The following is a 22,138-nucleotide window of genomic DNA, read 5'->3' as shown; positions in this document are numbered from 1 at the left end:
TGGTTATCAGAACATATGGCAAAAAATTCTTTATTAGCACCCAAATACCGTTCTACCTCATGCTCTACTTCAAACTCTTCTTATTCAGGCTTCCCTGGTGGTTATTGTGACATTTCTGTCTTCCACAAATACCCAAGGCCTTAAAAAGTAGCTTGAAGGTGTTCTTTAACGCTTCTGGTAATTTTTAGTTATATCTCACATCTCTGCCTTTTTCCTGGTCTGGATTCATATCAGTCCTTCTCTCTGGCACTGCCAATGCCCCCTTCCTCAATGCCCTCTGAAGGAAAACTTTCTCTATTTCAGGCACAGTGGCGGCCCTGCTCCTACCAATACTCGGTCATCTTTCCTCTTCCACCTCCACTACTTCCAGAACCACCCAGACAGGAGCCACCACCCCTACCTGAGCTCCCACTGGCAGGCAGGCACCCAGGAACCTCTCAGCAACAGTGGGGATTGGCTCACCTTGAGGGCCCCACACAGTTATGAAGATCCAGGATTCATTTTCCTATATCCTGAAGTCAGAGCCTCTCTTTCTGCAAAGGAAAGAATCTGCAGTTCCCTCCTGGATGACTCCTGAAGCTTCAAGGCCTAGGAAATTTATTCCAGAGAAGGAAAGCAAAGAACAGAATCAGGTCCTACCCTCCCTCACCTTTTCACATTCTACTATGACTCCTACTTTCCAACCAGGCTTGCCTTTTCACAGTATCTGAATACACCATTTCCATGCCCAACTATAGACGCTTGGCCCAAACAGCAGATTAAAACCCCTCATCTCCAACTTTTCCAGACTCACTCATCCCTCAGGCCAGCTACACTGCCTCAACTCCCATTAGAAAAGGCGCTTCCATACTTATCTCCAAACCATTTTTTGTTAACAGAATGATAATCAGTTAATTCATGATGGAAAATAGGCAGCTGGTGAACTCTGTGTTCTCTGAATTTTATGACACTCGTTAATTAACATCTGGGAAAGGGAATTGCACATACCTGGGTTTCCAGTAGAGGTTACCTCTAGCTCATACCTCCTTCACTGCCTGCTCATATTACTCAATTGAATTCTACTTTTTATTGCTAATTGACTGTTCTGTGTAAAAAGGCCTCTCCTCCTTGAATCCTTTTAATTCAAAAATATATACTCATCTCCTTTCATCTGAAGAAAAAAAATTGTTAAGTAAAATACATGACTCAAATTTAAATAAAACTTAATAACCTCCTTCATGGAACCTTCTATTTGGAGAGGAGAAGAGATAAATATACAAATATTTATAATATGAGACAGGCAATGGTAATATTTTATTAAGTTTCAAACATTGTTTCATGCACTTTATATGTATTATAATATCTCACTTATCCTCAAAATAGCACTATGAGGTAGATTGTCTTTATCCTTGCTTTGGAAAGGAAGAAACTGAGGTTTAGTGTTTTATTTTAACCCTTGTGGAAAGTTCAAAAGAGGTGGAAATTGTGTCTAATTGGGACTGTTCCAGTTTGCTAATGCTGCCATTTTGCAAAACACCAGAAATGGATTGGCTTTTATAAAGGGGGTTTATTTGGTTACTAAGTTAGTCTTAAGGCCATAAAATGTCCAAGGTAGGCATCATCAATAGGGTACCTTCACTGGAGAAATGCCATTGGCATCTGGAAAACCTCTGTTAGCTGGGAAGGCACGTGGCTGGCATCTGCTTGATCCCAGGTTGTGTTTCAAAATGGCATTCTCCAAAATGTCAGCGTCAGCTTTCCATGGCCTTCTTCAAAATGTCTCTGAAAGCTGCAGCACTCTCCAGACTGTCACTTTTGGATGCTCTGAGGGCCTTCTGTCTGTGAACTCTTTTATATGACTCAAGATGATTAAGTCAAGACACACCCTGAATGGACGGGTCCACACCTCCAAGGAAACATTCAATCAAGAGGTCACACCCTAATCAAAGGTGTCACTCACAGTTGGGTAGGTCACATCTCCATGGAAATACTTAATCAAAAGCTTCCAATCTAATCAACATTAATACGTCTGCCCCTACAAGATGCATCAAAGAACATGGTGCTTGGGGGGACATAATACATCCAAACCCGGCACAGGGATGATCAGGAAACTCTTCATAAAAAGATTATTTTTGAGATCAATTTTAAAGAATAGTCAGGATTTAGAGAAACAGAGATGGATAGGAAAGAAATTCAAGTCAGAAAGAAGGCAATGAATAGAAGTAATGAAATCAGGAAACCCAGGTGTTTGTAAGGAATGACAATTAAAGGTGTTGGACTGGAGGATAGCACTTGTTTACAAGGTTAAGGCCAGGTCTGAGACAGACAGTAAATAGCTTCCAGTCTGAAGACTCTGCATTTAATTCAGGAGGCAAGAGGATATACAATCCCACCCCCAACATTAACCATTATGGTCCAACAAGCCACGTAAGGCTTTAGAACCTGGGAGTCCACTTAGGAAAAACTACAGAATGGAAACTGTCCAGAGCTGGGAATTAGAAGGACAATGTGAATAAGAGAAAGGGAATTCTTGGTAGCAGTTATTGTGTGGATAGGCTAATTGTAAGGTCTGGGGTGAACTGACAGAAGAAGGAACAAGAGACTGGGCAATAGGAAAAGAACAAAGAGTCCATAGAATTTAGGTAATGGAAGAGAGGAAAAAATGTGGTTAGAAAGAACTTCAGTCTGATATCTTAGAGGCAGAGCAGGCTGGAGTGGTGGCTAATGACGTGTGGCATTTCCAGTGGTAGCAGACGGAATGGAGGTGAAAGTCACTGGGTTGTACCAAAGTAAATCACCACTGAATCCTCAACACCTAGCACAGTGCTTGGATATTGACCAAGGCTGTTTTCTTTCTCTACCAAGCTGCCAGCCTTACTCCTTGCATGCCCCTGCTTACTCTCTTCCCCATCCTGACTCCTTGAAACTAATCTTTCAGCTGTGGGACTGCAGCAAAAAACAACTCGGACTGCAGGGAAAGAAAAGGAGAAAAGACAACTTCAGATACTAACTATTCTAAATATCAAACTCACCCCAACCTGCCCATCCTCTCTCCCTCTTACCCCCACTACCCAGGCTCCTGAGAGGCTCCTAATTATGTAGTCCCTTCCCTCCCTCCTCTTCTCTCTCAGCCTTTACAAACTCCGGGCATCCTACTTACTACAAAGGAAAACATTCTGAATGAAGTGGCCTTAATCACAACCTCAGCAAATCCCTTACCCTAAATCTAACCTTAGTAAATCACTCACCCCACCCAATGATCAAACCCCTTTACTTTTACCCTTTTAGTTTATTTTCCTTAAACCTACTCCCAGCCCTTAAAAAGCTGGTCATCCTTTGTTTCCTCGGAGTTGAGTTTTTCTCTCTCTCCTCTGCTATAGCAGCCCCCGAATGAAGTCATCCTTGCTTGGTTAACAATGTCTGGTGCAGTTTTTTCTTTGACAATATTAAGAATAAATGAAGGAGTAATGAAAATGTTCAAAAATTGATTGTGGTGATGAATGCACAACAATATGATTGTACTGTGAATAGTTGATTGTACATTTTGGATGACTGTATGGTATGTGAATATATCTCAATAAAATTGAATTAAAAGAACACTATGCAGTACAAAGATATAACAGATATGAACTTTATCTGCCAAATAACTTAGTAGCAATATTTATAAAGCAGATGCTGTCAGAAATTCAATGACAAACACAGAAATCTAGTTGTTTTGGGAGACTTTAATACAATTCTATCAGATAAAACATATGAAAATAAAAGTATGTGTAGAATATATATAGTATAATTAACAAAGTTGATTTAATAAAAATATTTTTAAAAAAAGAATAAATGTGAGTGTAATACATTAATTGTGTCATCACCAAAGACGGATGTAAATCCATTCTTGACAGCTTAGACCACAAAGAAGAGGAGAAAAAAACGGAATGAGATGTTGACATTGCAAAGACTAATGGCCAGGTCACCAGGAAAATAGGGCACAAAGAGAAGTGGGAAAATAGACGATAAGGAAACACCATGAGTCTCAAAAGAAGAAAAAAAAGTTGAGTAATAGTAATAGAAAAATACTAAGTTTCAGGGGGACAGAAAATGTATATTCCAATTCCTTCTTTCCCCCTACCAATGGCCTGGGCATATTACTCAATACTGAATTAGTCAAAGGTGAAGGGACAGCAGAAAGCAAAATTCCAGAATCTCCTGCAAACAAAAGACTCCTTCACCGACCTTTAAAAGGAAGGAAGTAAAAGCCCTTGTTCCACAACCTGCAAGAGGCCTGGGCTGGAGGAGGCTCTCCTGATGCCTGAGGAGCTCCTGGTGGAGGACCAGGGCCATCAGACATAGGGTCCCCCGGGGACCGGAATGAGGCACTCCTGACGTGGAAGCCCAGCCCTCAAGCCATCCATAATCCTACAACCCTATAACCACTCTCTTCCTTAGCACTTGACCCCAACCCCACCATCTGGGTCACAGGAGTTTGGAACTCTGGAGTTCCAGGCATCTGATATATGACTCTCGTTGCTTTCCCAGCCCAGGGCCTTGGCCTTCCTTCCCCATCAGCAGCTTCCATGACTGACACTGTGGACCAGGCCTGGAAAATCATTCACATTATTGGTGCTCTCCATCTCACATTCTCACTCATAGGCCTATAGAAACCCTGGAAAGCCTGAGTTTTAGGCAGCGAATCTCAGGAGCTGAGTGGACACAGACACTACTGTCTGCTACCCTCCTCCTGGTCACCATCGCTGTTGTAACAGGCCCTGGCCAAGAACATGGACAAGCTGCTGCTTTGGTTCTGTGGCCTCATCAGTCTCCTTGAAACCTTTAAACAGATATGAAGGGAGATCAGGGGGTGGTCAAGGAGCATGGGTGAGAAAAGAGGTGGAATCTGTGTTATTTTTGACTGCATTTACGGTGAATTTCATTGTATTTGTTTCTTTATCCCCCGGACCTAAATGGAAGGTGTTTGTGTTTCCTAGAGAATCTTGTAGTAACCAAATGATCTTGATCACACAACTGGAGAATCCTCTGCAGAACTTTACCTTGTGTTTTTAAGCCTATAGTGCCTTCTCTTGTACATACAGCCTCTTCTCCTACGACACCCAGGGCAAGGATAATGGGAAAAAAAAATTTTAATTTTGGAAAGTATGTTCTATATATTGGAAGAATTAAAGTTTACCCCTAAGTTTCAGAGGAGTTCCCTGCCCCAGTGCACACCTGTTCCAGCTGGGGGTCCTCCTTGGGCATTACCATATTCTGGGTCAATGGGAAACCCTTGGTGAGGAAGGGTCTGAGCAGAGATACTCTGTGGGGGCTAAATCCATGATTGTCCTGGGAAAGGAACAGGATCCCTATGGGGAAGATCTAATAAGGGCCAATCTTTTGTGGGAAAGATTGGGGAATTGTACCTATACGACTCTGTGTTGTTCCAGAAGAGATCCTATTAGTGCATCAGAGTTCCCCGTTCAATCCTAATGCTCTGGACTGACAGGTTCTGAACTATAATGTGAAAGGACATGTCATCATCAAGCCCCTGGTGTGGGTCTGAGTTCTTGAACCAACAAGAACACTTGAAAATGAAATAAGCGAGATCTAAGTGATCTGCTCAAGGCAACTGGACACCAGATTTGATGTATGTAGCTCTTTGTTTTTTGAATTTCCTGTCTCTATGTTTGCCTAATAAAATATTGTATTATGCCATCTGCATTTGTTTCACGATTGTCATAGTCCTAAACACTTTCTTATACATATATTTATTTGGTAATTGGCATTTTATTATCCAGAAATACCAGTTTATAAAACTTGGGGAGGTAAACTTTTAGACCCATCCCAAAGTCAGAGTACTCAAAGAGAACACAAAGCCAGCAGCAACACTTCAAAGCTACAAGCAATCTTCTTATTAACAATTCAAAATTTGTGCTGAATTTCAATAGAAATCTTTCTACATGGATTTCCAGCTACAAACCAATCAAAAGGAAGTCTGAGGTGATACCAGGGAGATAACTGTAATGAGATAAGCAAGCAATAGTGGAAAATCTGACAGCAGGTAATGAAACAGGGGGAAAACCAGAAGAAGCAGGAATGAGACCTAAAAATGTAAAAATGTATAGTAGTCTGGGATCATTTCATGTAAGGATGAATGTGCCTTTATTTCTCAAAGAAAAAAAAGAAAAGAAAAGAAAAAAAAAGGAATCCCAGTGGTACCATACAATGTTTGACATTCATAATACTGTGTTGAAGTCATCAAGAAAATACTATATTCCGAATACTACTTGTGTGAATCCCTTGTTTGAAACCTTTTCATGAATCCCCATTTCATCCAGAATGTAATTTAAATTGACATCCATAACCTGGTCCCTACCTACCTTCCTGTGTACAATTCCGGTATGACTCAGCACATCAACTGGCTTTCTAATTATAAAACTAAAATAATGGTCATTAGTATTTATTTTCATTATTATGAAAACCATGGAGCTCAGTGCCCAGCACAACCCCAACAGGTATGAGTTATCCTCCTAGAGAAACAAGGATCAAGAAGGGGATTTGAGTTCTGTATGGGATATAAGACAGGCTTTGACAAAAGATTATAGAGCATGAGGGAAATCTGAAAGAGAAATCAGAAAAACAGCATCCGGGACAGCTTCAGAATGATAACCAAAGTGGTTATTTCAAACCCATGAGTCCAATCAGCCAGGATGGGCAAAGAGCCAGGCACCAGATACAAGGAAGTATCTGGTATCTGTAATGCAGTAATGAGTTTGGGGGAGTGAGGAGCAGCTAGGACCTGGCCAGATTTGTTGAGGTACTTAAATGGAGCTGCAGGAGCTTCTTAAGAGCATTTCAGTCTCATCTCTGGTGAGGTAGAAACCATTCAGGACATCAAGTTGGCTAGACAAGGATTTTAGCAATGCGGGAAATGTTTAGATTCCAATTGCCATCTGATGATTTAAGGCTTGCTTTATGGTTTCTTAATGTTAACCACTTTTTCCGTAAACTTATACTATGAGTACTAGAAAGAACTATTATTGTATAACAATATTTCCACCAACAAGCCCTAACATTGTGTTAGAGCCCAATGGTAGGCTATTTGCTTTAGTTTGACAGCCCCCTCTGCCAATGCTAAAACAGTTTTCATGGATGAGGCAAGTGGTACTCTCAAGTGATGTCATTCATTCATTTGACTGTTTATTAAGCATTTACTCTACACCAGACATTATGCCAGATGCTGAAAATACGATATTGAGTGAAATTAACATGGTGCTTTCCTCCTTGGAGTTCATATTCATATCAGTCTGTGTCATCAAAATTCTTCCTAACAATAATCAGCCTGTGTTGTAGTCCATGCCTCACATCTTTAGGCTTTCTTTTATTTCAATTTGATAACCTACCCCACCCACCCTCCAACCCACCTGAGTTACAGATATCATTTATTCTTGATTATTTTAACTTCTTCCATGGCCTTAGGATCTAGTGTTTAGTTTCTTCCTCTTGGGATCCCTCTGCTCCTTGAGATGGCTCTTTGAACAGAACTCAAGAAGACCACCTGTCAGTTTTTTCTTATATGTGGCCCATACCTCATCCAAAAGAAACATTCATGCATCCCTTGTCCTGACTAATTCTAGGAGTTCAGGCTGAACTTAATGCAGGCACCACTTTCCTGTTTCCATAGTGGCTTTAGCTTTCTCAAGTCCCCTGAATCTCACAATAGAAAGGGGCATATTTTAGGGTCTCTGAGTGATTCCATAGTAACCCCCTCAATTGGCTTGAGATGAAAACAGTAGAAAAACTGCCACTCATCCTCTCAATATGGCAGGGACATGACCCAGTATTCCCTCATAGCAAAGCAACACCTCTCTTGAAAGAAGTCTCTACACACAATTCTTCCCCATCCCCATACTGTCTACCTTGTTCTGGACTAAGGATACAAGAGTCATAGAGCTGGTTCTTTTCTTTTTAATTCAATTTTATTGAGATATATTCACATACCATGCAATCATCCAAAATGTACAATCAATTGTTCACAGCACCATTATGTAGTTGTGCATTCATAACTACAATTAATTTTTGAACATTTTCATTACTGTAAAAAGTAGAATAAGAATAAAAATTGAAGTAAAAAAGAAGAACCAAAACATCCCACCCACTCCCATCCTTCCTTATTATTAATTTATTTTTTGCCCCCATTTTTCTACTCATCTGTCCATACCTGGATAAAGGGAGTGTGAGCCACAAGGTTTTCACAATCACACAGTCACACAGTGTAAGCTATACAGTTATACAATCATCTTCAAGAATCAAGGCTACTGGGTGGCAGTTCAACAGTTTCAGGTATTTCCTTCAGGCTATTCCAATCACTAAAAACTTAAAAGGGATATCTATGTAACACATAAGAATAACCTCCAGGATGTCTTCTCAACTTCATTTGAAACTCTCAGCCACTGAAACTTTAGTTTGTTTCATTTCTCTTCCCCATTTTGGTAAAGAAGTCTTTCTCAATCCCTCAATTCCAAGTCCAGGCTCATCCTTGGGAGTCATGTCCCATGTTGTCAGGGAGATTTACACCCCTGGGATTCATGTCCCACACAGAGGGGAGGGCAGTGAGTTTACCTGCCATGGTGGCTTAAAGAGAGAGGCCACAACTGAGCAACAAAAGAGGTTCTCTGGGGTTGGCTCTCTTTTTTGAATACAGTTTTATTGAGGTATTTTCATATACCCTACAATCATCCACAGTGTACAATCAGTTATTCCCAGTACCATCATATAACTGTGCATTCATCACCAGAATCAATCTTTGAACATTTTCCTTATTCTAAAAGAAATAAAAATAAAAGTAAAAAAGAACACCTAAAAACATTCCATCCTCTGGGGATGACTCTTAAGCACAATTATAAGTAGGCTTAACTTCTCCTTTGCAGTAATAAGCTTCATAAGGGCAAGCCCCAAGATTGAGGACTTGGCCTTCTAAAGTGACAGTCCCCAATGCTTGTAAAAATATCAGTAATTCACCAGGTGGGGAAATTTAATATTTTCACATCTTTCCCCAGTCCCTTAACGGGGCTTTGCATATACATTTTTATTCTCTGCCCAAATTACTCCTGGGATGTGTTAGGTCTTCACACTAACTAAACAGTTCTCACTCCTTATTCAAAGTTCCATGTAATTATGGTGTTTGAATAAACTGACCATAGAAGTTCAATTATATAGTGTGCAGCAGAAATACAGATTTTGCATATAGACCCTTCCTTTGGTCTCACATAGAAGTCAAACTTTTAAAACACCTTTCCCAGTATAATCACACAGCTACACATTAAGAACCACATTCTATATGAGGACATTTCTATTTCTTTGCAAAGAAAGAGGAAGAAGAGAAAAAAGAAAAAAAGAAGAAAATGATGGCAAAAAAATGAAAGAAAAAATAAAATAAAATAAAATAAAAAGTTCAGACAACATCACCAGTGCCAAGAGTTCCATACCTCACCCTATATTCCCCTTTTATAGACATTTAGCTTTGGTGTATTGTCTTTGTTACAATCAACAGAAGCATATTACAATGCTACTGTTAACTATAGACTCTGGTTTGCATTCATTGCATTTTTCCTCAATACCATCCCATTTTCAACACCTTGCAAAGTTGGCATTCATTTGTTCTCCCTCACGTAAAAACATTATTTTATTTGTACATTTAATCACTATCATTGACCACTCTAGGTTTCACTAACTTATACCGTTCCAGTCTTTATTGTCTATCTTTCCTTCTAGTGTTATACCTACCTCTAAGCTTCCTTTTTCAACCATATTCACAATCATCTTTGTTCAGTGTGCTTACAATATTGTGCTACCATCACATATTATTGTGCTATCCATTCTGGATCTATGCAAACAGTCCTCTTGAACATTCTATACACCTTCAGCATCAAATGCCTGATCTCTACCCTCTATCTCCTGATGTCTTCATTTCTATACTCTTCTTCAAACCTCTCTCTCCTGTCTTTTCCTATATGTCTGTAGCACTCCTTTTAGTATTTCTTGTAGAAGAGGTCTCCTGTTCACGAATTCTCTCAGTGTCTATTTGTCTGTAATTATTTTAAACTCTCCCTCATTTTTGAAGGACAGCTTTGCCAGATACAGAATTCTTGGTTGGCTGTTTTTCTCTTTCAGTATCTTGAATATATCATACCACTGCCTTCTCACCTCCATGGTTCCTGCTGAAAGTTCTGCACTTAGTCTTATTGAGCTTTCCTTGTATGTGATAGATTGCTTTTCTCTTGCTGTTTTCAGAATTATTTCTTTGTCTTTGACTTTTGAAAATCTGATTAGTAAGTGTCTTGGAGTAGATCTATTTGGATTAATTCTGTTTGGGGTGCACTGCCCTTCTTGGACCTGTAATTTCATGTCTTTCATAAAAGTTGGGAAATTTTCATTATTTCCTCTCTTATTCTTTCTATCCCTTTTCCCTTGTCTTCTCCTTCTGGGACACCTATAACACGTATATTCACACACTTCATGTTGTCCTTCTGTTCCCTGAGACCCTGCTCATACTTTTCCATTCTCTACCCTACCTATTCTTTTGTGTGTAGGATTTCAGACATCCTGTCCTCTAGTTCAGTAATCCTTTCTTCTGCCCCTCCAAGTCTGCTGTTGTGTGTCTCCATTGTTTTTCATCTCTTCTATTATGCTTTTCATTCCCATAAGTTCTGCCATTTGTTTTTTCAAGTTTACAAATTCTTCCTTAGAGTAACCCAGTGTCTTCTTTATATCCTTCATCTCTTTCATCACATTTTCTTTCAACTTGATTTGATTTAGTAAATTTGTTTGAACATCTTTAATTAGTTGTTTCAACTCCTGACTCTCAGTTGAGGTGTTAGTTTTTTCCTTTGGGCCATATCTTCGTGTTTCCTGGTGTGGCTGTCTAGGCATCTGATTTTCTTGATTAGTTTATTCTGGAAGTTGTTTTCTTTCTTTTTCTAGGGTTTTCTTGTTGGTTGTCTTTGATCACTGTCTTTCCTCTCTCTTGCTGGCCAGTTGTCAGATTGGTTCTGTGCCCCCAGTCTTCCCCCTAAAATGAGGCGACCACCATGGCCTGCCACAGGGATGGGAGGTAGGCACTGTGTACTCCAGCAAGTTCACCATGTGTGATAATACAAATCTGCTGGCTTCTGGTGATGCTCTGCTTTCTGCCAGCCAGCAAGACCTGGGTTTGTTTTAGGGCCCTGCTTTTTTTTTTTTTAATTTAATAGATTTTATTTTGAAATAAATTCAATCTTACAGGAAGAGTTGTGAAAACAGTACAAACCCCATACATAGAACTCCATCATATCCCGACCCCCCTCCCCTGATACCCTGACATCCTGTCACACCACCATTTATTTCTTTCCCTCCCTCTCTCCATCCCTCCATCCTTCCCTCCCTATCTATCATCCATCATCTATTGTAGAGCCGTGCTTTAACAGTGGGTCTTCTGCATTTCTCAGCAAAACAAGGTCTGATTTCCATACAGGGAATGTAAGCTCGTGTGGCCCTAATAAAGGGTATGAAGCATCTTTTTAAAAGTTTTTCAATTCCCTTGTACCTTCCATACTGTTCAGCAGATGGCACTGTTCAGTAACTTGACCTCAGAAGATGCTTTGCCTCAGAGCCCGGGCTGCATCTACACAGGTGAGCTGAAACTGCAGGATTCCTATGCCCTCACTTTGCCAGTCAAAATATGGCTTGATGTGGGGCTCCACCTGTGGCAAAGGATTCCCTCAGCTTACCCAGTACTCCAATCGACCCCAGGCAAGGAAACAGCTGCTGGCTGCTGCTTTCCTCAAGGGTTGGGGAAGAGCTTTCAGACCCAGGGCTGGAAGCACAGTGTCTGTCCATGTTTTCTCAGTCTCTTTGTCCCTCACTGACCTGGGCCTTGAAATGTCCTCCACTGTCCCCTGGGTCTTCAAGTGGGGACGGGGGTACATTTCACTGCTGTGAGAAATTTTATAGTCTGTGTCCATGGTGGGAGGGGTCCCATCTGCTGATTCTGTGCCTTTCCCACATGAGACCAAGTGAGAGGGAGGGGAGAAGACCAGCTGGTCTGGGATGGAATATTCCTACCTGATATTCTTCTCTTTCTTCAATACAGCATCTGCAGGGTCCTTCTCCAGGCTATATCCTCTTCCAGAATTTCAAACAATTCAGAATTGTCCTTTTTTCCATTGAATCTCTGGAGAGAAGTTTTCAGTAGCTGTTTGCATCACCATGTTGATGACATCACCCCATAGAGCTGGATCTTAATCATTTCCTATGTAAATTCTTCATATGAGTCTGCATCTGCATCATACTATTTTTATCATATGATATCTATTATATTAATGACTCATTCAAAACTGAAAAAAAAAGCTTCAGTTTAACATCATTTTTGGGTACAGGACTGTCACAATAAAGAAAGGAGCAAAAGTCACAGAGGAAACTACTTGAGTCATTCAGAACCTATAAGCAAAATGGAAAGACTTAGAAGGCATGATGGCCTAGGAACATGACTAAGGAGTGATTCAGTGTCAAAGACCTTGATATTGCCACCCTCTCCACACTTGTGGCTCAGGTTGGCAGAACCTAGGGAATGAAGAGAACACAAGATGTACGAGTGGCTAAAACCAGGAATCATCTCTAATAAGAAAAGCATTTTTTGAGCTTCTGTCTTGTAGAAGTAAGGATCTGGCTCTTATTTGTGTGGCTATGGAAAAACAGAAGCATTAGCCTCATTTTCTGGCTCCAGTACTGAATTTACCAGAAAAGTCCATGAAGGAATTTTCCTGGATGAGAAGGCTTGTAGTTCTCCGTGGGTTTTACATGGAAAATTCTGTAGAGGAGTCTAAGCTGACAGCAACGCAGTCTCCTTGAGCGGGAATATGTCTTAAGTAAGGCTTGAGTTTGGGTGAGAATGAAGCATGTTTTCTCTTATCTGTACTAGAGAGGGCCAATGTGGAATTGAGCAATGTGGAGACGTTTTAGGTAGTCATGGGACTTTCTGTTGTTTAGAAAGAGTAGGTGTCCAAAACAATTCAAAGAACAGAAAGAAAAGTGAAATGTGACCTGGGTCACCTTTAATCCTTACCTCGACTGGCTTAAATAGCTAATTAACTTATAAACTAAACTCCATTGGGTTCCAGAATTTTCCATTTATGCTTAGTCTGGCTGTGGTTATTCTTCTCTGAGTCCAATATGGGAGATGCCCGGAGGCACCATCATACAGTTGGAGCAGTGGTGAAAGGCATATCCATCATGTCACATACAACCACAAGGTCGTTATATTATAATGGTGCTGATGTATTATTGCATTGAGTCCCACAATCTATGAGGGGTTCATACAGTTGAGTCTAGAGTGAAAGGCCAAAGGCAAATGCTCTACCCTCAACTAAAGCTGTAGCTTCTGCAGCAGCTTCTTTCCTCATTGTAGCCTCATGGGGTTCTTGTGAGGATTAGATGTGATAATACGTACAAAGCACTTATTTAGTACATGTTCTGGCACATTTTAAGTGCTCAGTGAGTGTTAGCTTTGGTGATAAAGAGGATGTGAGTGATGATGATTGCATAAAGGTGTAAATCATCTGCATGCATGTCTTGGTATATGCCTACAAATAAAAAAGAAATATTCATGCTCCATTTTCAGTCCTTGCCCCCAAACCTATTCCTTACCTAACCAAACCCATGCATGTCCCCTGCTACTAGGAGAAATGAGATAAGCTCTTTGAACATACACGGAAAGACACACATTAACTTTTATACAGGTGCATTGTCACTAATAGTAACTAAACAAGGAAAAACATAGGGTTTGAAAAGAAGAAAAGCTGGTGCTGTGTGATATTGAACACATCTTTATCTGAGTTGAGCTATTATTTTCCTTAGAAGAAAAGTAAGTTCCAGGCTATGTGAGAGCAAAGTTTCCCAGCATTGTTTGTGCTATCCATTTGTAATGACATCCCTTGGCTCATTTCTGTTTCTAATTCCACATAGACCCACGGGATGACGTAACTCTCTTGGCAAATGAACCCAGGAGACAAGAGCTAGACAAGAAACTTCTCCTCTGAGAGTTCCTTCCAAATGGTAGAGTTTAAAGGGGCAGCTCCCCTGAAGGCAAAAGCAACAGGGTCAGAGGAGCTCAGTGTGAACCTGTCACCTTGTGCTTCATTCAGACTCCAGTGAAATGTAAGTGACCTAATAATCTAATAAGGCTGACCTTGAACCTAAAAGGGCTGAACTTCAAAAGCCACGAAAATGCTCATATTTCTTTTAACAAAGATTGACAATCAATTCTTGGCATTGCAGTGATCTTTTGTAAATAAGTCACAATTGCCTGATATGCTTTAAAACCAGAAAACAGTACAGAAAGATTCCACAGGTTCAAGAAGGTGGGTGAACTCTTTTGGGTCTGAAGAGGCAGCTATTCCAAAGAAAAGTCATCATTCTTATTTATTCAGATAGTTCATATAATCACCAGTTTCTTAAGCAGTCAACTCCTCCATCCCTAGCAACTTACGTCTACTTTATTTTCAAATGAAAGGAAGGGAAGGAGGGAGGGAAGAAAGAAGGAGGAAGGAAACTCTGGAAAAAAGGCACAGGTGATTTTTTGAAACTGCATAATTCCTTTCGACACAAAATATAATTACAAGGGCTTAGCCTACCCTGAATATTTCATTTTTTAAAAAACACAGATCCTGTTTCTAGGCACAGATTTTGCTTATAAAGTTTTAATTATTTCTAAGTATCCATGGTTTTTGTCATTTCTTCCCTTTGCAAATGGTGTTTCCTTGGCATCTTCAAACTGTTTTCCCCCTTCACTTTATTTTTCTTTTTTCCTCCGGTAGGTATATTGGCTTCATGACTAAGATTTTGATGCATGAGCACATTTCAGTGTTCTTACTCTCCCACGGGGTTTTTATCCTTCTGGACCTTATAAATCATTTTGAAAGCTCCTTTCTGTTCTATATCGTGTTTGTAAGATTATCTACTGGTGTGTTGCTCACACAGAACCACCCTTAGGGTTCAGACACTGAGAGGCCCAGATTTGGGTGGTATAAGGCTGTTGCTACTGTGCCCAGTTATTTCTGGCTGGGTAGGGACTCAAAAAAGTAAACAGCAGGGGGAGAAAAGGCAGCCAGCTGATGCCAAAATAGCCTTCAAGTTCACTGATGCATGTTCTAACTGCAGAGAACTCACCCCAGCCAACCTCCCCTGACAGAAGTGATTCACCCACTCCTCATACTTTTTCATCTCCTTGGTACCCTCTGGTACCTCTTCTCCCTTCCCAAGCCAAACATTGGCATTCACCACTACCTATTTCTTCTGTGTCAAACTGTAAGGAGACCAAGAAAGACTAACAGTGCAATTTACCCCCACAACCTGTACTTTCCCATCTCTTACATCAACAACTGTGCATTTGCCATTTGAGCCATAAATTCCTCTACAGTAGCAAACTTGGATTGTTTTTGCACCTCAAAAACAGACAGATTTAGAAATGGGACAACAAGGTAATTGCCCTCAATTCCTTTTAGGAGTGCTAAAACATCCCCCGAAATATAACAAAATGGGGGAAAATGCATAACAGACCTCCTCTCAGGGAAAGTAATGTGGTTGGGAAGGATATTTGGAAAACTCAGGGTGAGCAGATGATGTCCACACTAAGAGGTATAGATGCTCACTCAAGTGCCATCTAGGGAGGGAAATCCAATTGCTACAGGGCTCTTTTATTTGTTTCTTTGCTTTTGCTAAATGGTGTAGGCAGTTCCTCAGGAAGGAGAAATGAGAGCACCACCTAACGGCCTTACTTCACCCTTCCCACCACCAATGCGCAGCCTTTCCTCTAAATAAATACTGGACAATATGGAAAGAACATTGTTTTGAAGGGCTGTTCTGTGCCTTCTCATGTCTGGATCTGACCACCTTTTTGGGTTTGTTTCCCCGACTATCCATTCAACCCAGTTCAAATGTGCAGCACAGACAAGCAAGTTACTTCTTCCTCACCTTTTTCCTGGGCCTACATACCTGGTCCACTTTCCCTGAATGTGATAGGTCATCAGCCACACTGCCAATGCCTTTAAAACTTATTCAAAGAAAATAAATTCATATTTACATCAAGCTTTTTACAACAAATCTGTGGCTGATTTGGGGTGAAAGCAGCACTTTTCAGGCCTTAAAGCTAATAAGGATTTTTTTCTTAGTCCTAACCTAATCCAATTTTATATTTTCCAAATCTCCTTAATCCTTTGTTGTTGTTGTTGTTGTTGTTGTTATAATAGATTCATCAGAAAGGAAAAAGGCACATAAAGTCTATTGTTCTCATCTATAACATATTAACAAAATTCTTCTTCATTTACTCCCAGAAATCAGTTTTTCCAGCCCAAGACTCTACTGATACTGTGGCCAATAAAGGGCTTCTTCTTGCTTAATTTAATATTTATTCTCAGTTGTCATCCTCCTTGATTTTTCCAAACAATTGATGAGTCATAATTTTATGTTCAAATTAAAATATTTTTAAATGTGTCATTCTCATCGCTCTCAATATAGCAGTGTAAGAAGTCAAAGTTCCCTATAATCTCAGCACAGCTTCAGCATAATAGTTAGTCCATCATAGGATCAGGTGTAAATACTTTCAAACTTTTTTTTTTTTGCCTATACAAATATATGTGAGCATTCTTATGCAACACACATACATAAAAGTATTTTTAACTATATGGAAGCATTCTGTATTACTGTTCTCCAAATAGCTGCTTTTAGTATTTGATTTATTCTAGGTTTTGTCCGTGGCAAGACCCGAGAACAGCATGGTACAATAAAACTTTAGCCAGCAAAGGTAATGTTTTTTATCTGCGCTGTCTAGTATGATAACCACTAGCCACACGTGGCTTTTTAGCTCTTGAAATGTGCCTAGGGTACCCGAAGAACTGAATTTTTTATTTTATTTAGTTTTGATTAAGTTAACTTTAAATAACCACAGCTCCATTGCTCTATCCCACCTTTTCTTAAAAGCTAATTAGAATTCCATTGTCAATCTCTTTAATTTTTTGCCTAGCCAATTGGTATCTCAATGGTCTTTTAATGTGAATTACTTCAATGATTAGTGACCCCTCATTTCTTGTTGAAACTTTTGCCTCTTTATTTTCTTTGATGGAGTAGTGTCTAGAAGACCCACAGTGTAGAATGCTCTTACTTGAGTGACAGCAACCTAGATGTCCCTAAATCTTCCAGCCTGCTGAAGTTATCTTGTTCTTGAAGTAAGATGGCTCAAACCATCATTTGACATGGCAGCAATCCCAGAGTCCCTCATCAAACTTCTAGAAAAGGTCATGTGTGTTTGCGAGAGAGAGGTGGAACAGGAGAGGGCCTTGTTTCTTCCAGTCCTTACTAGAAAGGGATTTTTCTTCCCCACTCTGAATTTTACCTCTAGCCCATGGTGCCCTTTCTCTGTACTGTGCCATCACCCAATTCTCTCCTCTCCCCAAATACCACCGGCAGAAGGTTGCATATATCTCAGCTTTAAATGAAGATTTGAGGCTTTGGAGTTGACATTACAGTACAGTCAAGCAAACTGTTGAAAATCAAATCTTACACTCTTCATTCTTAAAATTCCTTCTGCCAAAAAGAAATTGGTTCTCTTTTATTCAAGGTCCAGCCTCCTGTCATGGTGCTGGCCCTCCTCCTTCTGACAATTTCCTCTCCTCTCTCTAGTTTACTTGTCCCCAAACCCTCAAATCCCTGTTAATACTTTTCCCAAAAAAAAATAGCAATTTTCCTGATGGCTTCTCTCACCTGACCATCCAAGCTGGGCCCAGAATACCTCAATTTGACTCCTATTAAACTGTCCCTGAAGATAATTCTTCTCCCTATTTACTGTTACCAGAAGTTTTTCTGAGATCTATCCACCAGTGATTCTAAGTCAGTGAATTTGTTTTCACCTCCAGCTACTCCCACTTTCCCTAGGAGACAAATAGGGGCAAAGCTGGGTTGGCATGTGTTAGGGTCCACTGCTGCTTGCATGTTGTTAAAAGAAAGGACTTTTCATCCATGCTCTACAAAAACAACATATTCAAGATGATACTTTGAAAAAACAGCTGCAGTGGTCTCACATATTGGTGATTACTTGGCCAGAGGCTTAAGGGAAGATGAAGAAGACAGCAAAAGCAAAAAGGGGCTGGAGGATTACCTATGCTAGCACCCTCCTGATTACAGATAAAAGAAATGGACTCCTTCATTTTGGTGTTTCTTATACCGTTTCTCTGTCCCTGTTGTAGAGTCTGTGTCACGATGAAAATTTCTCCATGTTGAATCCCTATATTACTTTCAGACACTGATGTTGAAGAATGCAGAGAAAGAACATCACAGAGGTGACTGAATTCATTTTCCTGGGATTCTCCAGTTTCCATGAACACCAGTTAATCCTCTTTGTGGTTTTTCTAATCCTGTACACATTAACACTGGCTGGCAATGCCATCATCGTGACCATCATACGTGTTGACCGTCACCTCCACACTCCCATGTACTTCTTCCTGAGCATGCTGGCTAGTTCAGAGACTGTGTACACCCTGGTCATCATTCCACGAATGCTCTCCAGTCTCATAGCCCAGAACCAGCCAATCTCCCTGGCAGGCTGTACCACCCAGATGTTCTTCTTTCTCAGCTTGGCCATCAACAACTGCTTTCTGCTCATGGTGATGGGGTACGACCGTTATGTGGCCATCTGCAACCCTCTGAGATACACCATCATCATGAGTAAGAGGGTGTGTGTCCAGCTGACGTGTGGAGCCTTTAGCATTGGTCTGACATTGGCAACTGTCCAGGTGATATCAATATTTACGTTACCCTTTTGTCACAGAATAGTGGGTCATTTCTTCTGTGATACCCTCCCTGTCATGAAACTCTCCTGCATCGACACCACTATCAATGAGATAATCAATTTTGTTGTCAGTTTATTTGTGATCCTGGTCACTATGGGCCTAGTCTTCATCTCCTATGTACTTATCATCTCCACCATCCTCAAAATCGCCTCTGCTGAGGGCCGGAAGAAGGCCTTTGCCACCTGCGCCTCCCACCTCACTGTGGTCATCGTCCACTATGGCTGTGCCTCCATTGCCTACCTCAAGCCCAAATCAGAAAAGTCTGTAGAAGAAGACCTCCTTCTCTCGGTGACCTACACCATCATCACTCCCCTGCTGAATCCTGTTGTTTACAGCCTAAGGAACAAGGAGGTCAAGGATGCCCTATGCAGAGCTGTGGGAAGAAACATTTCTTAATACAGTGACTCTTTTTATTAAGAGACATTTAGCCCTGAGCAATGTGTGTCTTCATTACATTAAACAACCTCACAGGTCTGTCATGTGCAGGCTGTTCTGCAAGAGGATGTGCACGTCATGCTTCAATGCCTTCTTTAGAAAATCTTAGTCTTCGTATCCATACTTTCAAAGTTTAATCCAGTGATTTCCAACTTGGTATATGGGAGGTCTGAGAGGATAGCCATAATTTTTAATAAAGCATATCAAAATCTCTGGTATGGGGCAAGGGGCTTCTAAAATCGTAAGAAATATTACTTTATGCTTGAATTTTTTTAAAAATTCCCTATTAGTTTCATAATACAATCTACAGAAAATAAAATTGGACAAAATCTTCCAGGCAAGATCAGGATGGTCAATAGTGAGGGCTTCCCATGGAAGTAATTATATCAGAATTTTAAGGGAAAGGTGAAGTTTTTGTCTTTAAAAATAAAAAACAGTCTTTGAAAATTTAGACTTTGTGAATTGATTTATACTAAAGCCTTTGATTCCATCCTGTATGGTCTTCAGAGTGCTGGCCATACCCATGGATGGTGGACAAGTCCTACCCCTCTAATCTGAGTGCACTAGTAGGGGTCTCTGGCTGCTGGCTTCTCTCCCCAGGGTCAGCTTCTCTCTGATCATTGTGGGAAAAAATAAGCAGCCCTATTTGGAGTAAGAACCATAAATGCATTCTTCACTTGAATGATACCAGGGATCTGGATAATACCATTAAAAAGTTAAAAAAAAAATTGCACAGAGATATAATTGTTCACTTAATTCTCCAAGAAAGACTAAAAAGAAGTCTCTAAGCCTACTGGGCCTCTATATTAGTCAGGGTTCTCTAGAGAAACAGAACCAATAGGAGATATACATATATTAAGAGATTTGTTATAGATATTGACTCACATAACCATGGGGACTGGCAAGTATAGATTCCCTAGGGCAGGTCACAAGCTGGAAACTTCAGAAAACGTGATACATGGCATGTCTGAACTCTGCAGGGCAGGCTGCAAACTAGAAACTCCAAAGAAAGTGAAGTTGTAGTCCTCAGGAGAAGCTGGCTGGCTGAAGAGGCAGGAATTCTTCTTTCTGACTTCTGATATTCTCAGTCCTCACTGTAAGACCCCCAACTGATTGGATGAAGAGACTTCCCTTATTGCTGAGGGTGATCTTCGTTGACTGCAGATGCAATCAGTTGTAGATTAAATCAACTAACTAATGATATAAATCCATCTACAAAATAACTCACAGTAACAATCAGTGCTTGCTTGATCAAACAACTGCTAGCCAATTTGACATATGAAATTAACCATCACAACCCCCATTGATGAAACTATCCTTTGTCTCAGAGCTTCTGGGGAACTTTTCTGGTTTCATGCCTTTACATACCTTCTATATTATTACCTTGGGTGATGGCAACAATATAGGAAGGGATTTTAAGACTCTTACTGTAGGCCTCTTTCTACTAAATGTTTCCTGTTAATAATGAATCTCTGCTCATCTCTTAATGTGATTTGTCTTTTTACCTAAGAGGGTGATTTTCTTTCTTCTATGCCAAAAAGGAGTAGAAAACTTTCCAAAGAGCTCAGCCAGAGTTAGGTCTATCTTCATAGATTTCTGGGATTTCAGAGAGGAAGAGCACAGCTCTTTCAAGATCTACCCAATCCATTCCTAATTTCTGTCCTGTGTTTCTGCAAGTTCTGTACCATAGAAGCAAGGCTTTCTAAAGAAGCCATTGAGGGGTCAAAAGCTGGGTCCAAGAGTCCTGGAAATGCTATGAGTTCCTGCATGACAACATTACTAGCATCAGTCCAGCACAGCTCCATACCCTCATACCTACTGATGACATCCCCTTATGAGTGGGGGCACACCTTCCTCCAAAAGGAGATGGTTATGGATTTAATTATGTTAAGACATATTCAGGATGGGCTGTAACCAAATAATTGGAGTCCTTATAAATAGATGAGTAGAAGACAGAGGGAAACAGATGATCATGTGATAGAGGTAGGTATTGAGTATGGATTGCCAACAAGCAACCACCAGAATGCTATAGACTTAAGAAAAAGCATGGCCCTGCCAACACCTTGATTTTGGACTTCAAGCCTCCAAAACTGTGAGGCAATACATTCCTGTTAAGTCAACCAGTCTGTGGTCTTTGTTGTAGTAACCTTGGAAACTAGGTCAGAGAATGTCTCTCCTGACTTTATGAAAGAACCCCCTTCCACTACCATCAAGACCACCTATACTACCCACTCTTAATTGCAACCCACCCTCCTCAATTCTCTCTGGCCTAGAAACTAGTCTCCTTAGACCTGTCCTTTTGCTTGTAGAAGGGAGGCAGGGGGACAGCGAGGGCTGTTCTGAGCAGAAAAGTGGAGCAATAAACAGGTCCATAATGGCAGGGTCATTTTGGGTCTGTCTTTCCTCTACTCCTGGATTGTCTGCAAACCAGCTTCTCACTTGCTTTAAGACCCTTTTCACCCCCAGTGTTAATTCGCTTGTTTGCACTAATTACCCCAATACCAACACAGAACCAGAAGTTGTGTCCAGCTTCCCATTAAAGGACATGGAGTTTACCAAGAACATAATTCTAACCCATGCTAGGTTATGACCATTGAAACCTATTTAGATAGAAACAATTTTTTAGACAGAGTGGTGTGCCATATAAAAGTAAGAATCAGGATATTTCATATTATACTTTTGGCAAAATGATAAGGAAGTCCATTATGAGGCAAGAAAATCTTTCCACAAATTTAGATGTTTGAGCTGTACTGAAACAAAAGCTCAGCCCCACCCCCACCCCCTCTTTTCTTTGCCAGAATCCTCAAATTTCTCACCACTTCATCACCCAAATTCTATCTCTCTTGCAATGAAGAGAGTGA

At 40.5% G+C, this 22,138-nt stretch overlaps 1 pseudogene; it reads left to right on the top strand.

The window, feature by feature from the left end:
- LOC119512511 overlaps nucleotides 1-19,238 on the top strand; it is a 69,916-nt pseudogene extending 50,678 nt beyond the window's left edge.
- Nucleotides 19,239-22,138: the final 2,900 nt, after the last annotated feature.

The sequence above is a fragment of the Choloepus didactylus genome, chromosome 2, assembly GCF_015220235.1.
Source record: "Choloepus didactylus isolate mChoDid1 chromosome 2, mChoDid1.pri, whole genome shotgun sequence".
Classification (NCBI taxonomy): Eukaryota; Metazoa; Chordata; class Mammalia; order Pilosa; family Megalonychidae; genus Choloepus; species Choloepus didactylus.
The sequence above is the reverse complement of the archived record's forward strand: the minus strand, read 5'-3'. Positions and strand labels throughout refer to the sequence as shown.